This window comes from Salmo salar, unplaced genomic scaffold (genome assembly GCF_905237065.1).
Source record: "Salmo salar unplaced genomic scaffold, Ssal_v3.1, whole genome shotgun sequence".
Classification (NCBI taxonomy): domain Eukaryota; kingdom Metazoa; phylum Chordata; class Actinopteri; order Salmoniformes; family Salmonidae; genus Salmo; species Salmo salar.
The window spans coordinates 520384-522842 of NW_025548872.1; the positions used below are offsets into that span (position 1 = coordinate 520384).

General features: G+C 43.1%; 1 long non-coding RNA gene across 1 annotated transcript; it reads left to right on the forward strand.

The window, feature by feature from the left end:
• Positions 1–371: 371 nt before the first annotated feature.
• Positions 372–2204, forward strand: LOC123733397 (uncharacterized). The gene is made up of 3 exons (XR_006763761.1): positions 372–650; positions 765–981; positions 1935–2204. It is a non-coding gene; the product is annotated as an uncharacterized lncRNA (long non-coding RNA).
• The last annotated feature ends 255 nt before the right edge of the window (positions 2205–2459 follow it).

The following is a 2459-nucleotide window of genomic DNA, read 5'->3' on the forward strand; positions in this document are numbered from 1 at the left end:
CCCGGACTATTAAGCGCACCTGAATATAAGCCGCACCCACTGAATTTTAAAAAAAAAGTATTATTTTGAACATAAATAAGTCACACATGTCTATAAGCCGCAGGTGCCTACCGGTACATTGAAACAAATTAACTTTACACAGGCTTTACCGAAACACGGCTTGTAACAAAAATAAATAGGCTTTAATGAAACAAAACTACAAAATGAGGATGTGATTTGCTCGGGTTTCCCAAAAACATGATTTGCTGGTTGGGGTAAGTTTCTCAAAAGCATGTGAAATAACAAAAAAAAAGTGTCTGGACCCTTACTATGAAATTCAACTTACATAAATAAAATAGATTTAGTTGTTTAAAAAAAAGAACTTCTCCTGTAAGGCAGTGTTATTAAAATGGAGGTGAAATGTCTTTAAAAAGTGGGTGTTAACGAAATGTCTGTGTGGCACTCTTCCCCCTCCCACTACACTTTCTCCCTCCCCTCCCAGGATGTGAAGTTAAAGAACATGGGTTCTTGGCCCAGCGTTCTCAGTCCACCCCCGCCTCCGCTGTCCGCTCCTCTAGCGACAGCTTCGAACAGGTCCGTCGCGTCGCCCGAGAGAAGGAGAGAGAGAAACAGCTAAAAGCACAGGCCAGGAGAGAGCAGGAGAAACTACGGTAAGAGGGAAGGATGGAGGGAGGGAAAGGGAGGAGGAGGAGGAGAGGGAGAAGCTCATTCTAGCACCCCATCTAAGCTCATCCCCCTCTGACACTCCACTTTCTCTTCTCCAGTAGCCGTGACTACGAGGACTCTGTGGAGCAGCAGGGGAGGGGGCGTGTCCAGGAGGACACTCGCCGTCGCCAGGAGCAACTTTCGCCTCAACCCCTCCCGCCGACTCCCCACAGGCCCCTCCCACTCAACAGGCCACACCCTCGGCCGCAGCAGAACGCCATGGACCAGCAGAGGGAGCTGGCGAGACGCCGCGAGCAGGAAAGGAGGAGGAGAGAGGTGGTAATACTTTATAGCAGTAATACTACTATAATACTAACATGTTATACTAGTATAGCAGGAGAGAGGTGGTAATACTTTATAGCAGTAATACTACTATAATACTAACATGTTATACTAGTATAGTAGGAGAGAGGCGGTAATACTACTATAATACTAACATGTTATACTAGTATAGCAGGAGCGAGGCGGTAATACTTTATAGCAGTAATACTACTATAATACTAACATAAAATACTAGTTTAGCAGGAGAGAGTTGGTAATACTTTATAGCAGTAATACTACTATAATACTAACATGATATACTGGTATAGCAGGAGAGAGGTGGCAATACTTTATAGCAGTAATACTACTATAATACTAACATGTTATACTAGTATAGCAGGAGAGAGGCGGTAATACTTTATAGCAGTAATACTACTATAATACTAACATGTTATACTAGTATAGTAGGAGAGAGGCGGTAATACTTTATAGCAGTGATACTACTATAATACTAACATGTTATACTAGTATAGCAGGAGAGAGGCGGTAATACTTTATAGCAGTTATACTACTATAATACTAACATGTTATACTAGTATAGCAGGAGAGAGGCGGTAATACTTTATAGCAGTTATACTACTATAATACTAACATGTTATACTAGTATAGCAGGAGAGGTGGTAATACTTTATAGCAGTAATACTACTATAATACTAACATGTTATACTAGTATAGCAGTAATACTACTATAATACTAACATGATATACTGGTATAGCAGGAGAGATGAGGAGAGAATCATCATAAAGATACGTATTAATATATGTATATTCTTGTTATATTATGTATATTCAGTTATATTACAATAATACAGAGGAGAGGTAGTTTAGCTGAGAAGAGATGGGAAAGATTAACACTGCATCTAATTCCTCTCTCTCTCGCTCTGTCTCTCATCCCCCTCTCTCTACAGATGGCGGACACCATTGACATCAACTTCCAGAGCGACTTGATGGTCATCTTTGAAGAGAACCTTTTCTGAGAGAGAGATTGAGAAAGAGATATGAACTCTACCTTATCCCACCATGGCTGGGATTTCACACACAACACCCTCCCTCCCTCTGATTAGAGACCCCAGACCAGGATGTGAGCTCCAGAGACTTGAAGGAGACTGAGGTGAGGTACAGTAATAAGGAGTAGCCCTCCCTCCCTCCCTCTGATTAGAGACCCCAGACCAGGATGTGAGCTCCAGAGACTTGAAGGAGACTGAGGTGAGGTACAGTAATAAGGAGATGCCCTCCCTCCCTCCCTCTGATTAGAGACCCCAGACCAGGATGTGAGCTCCAGAGACTTGAAGGAGACTGAGGTGAGGTACAGTAATAAGGAGATGCCCTCCCTCCCTCTGATTAGAGACCCCAGACCAGGATGTGAGCTCCAGAGACTTGAAGGAGACTGAGGTGAGGTACAGTAATAAGGAGATGCCCTCCCTCCCTCCCTC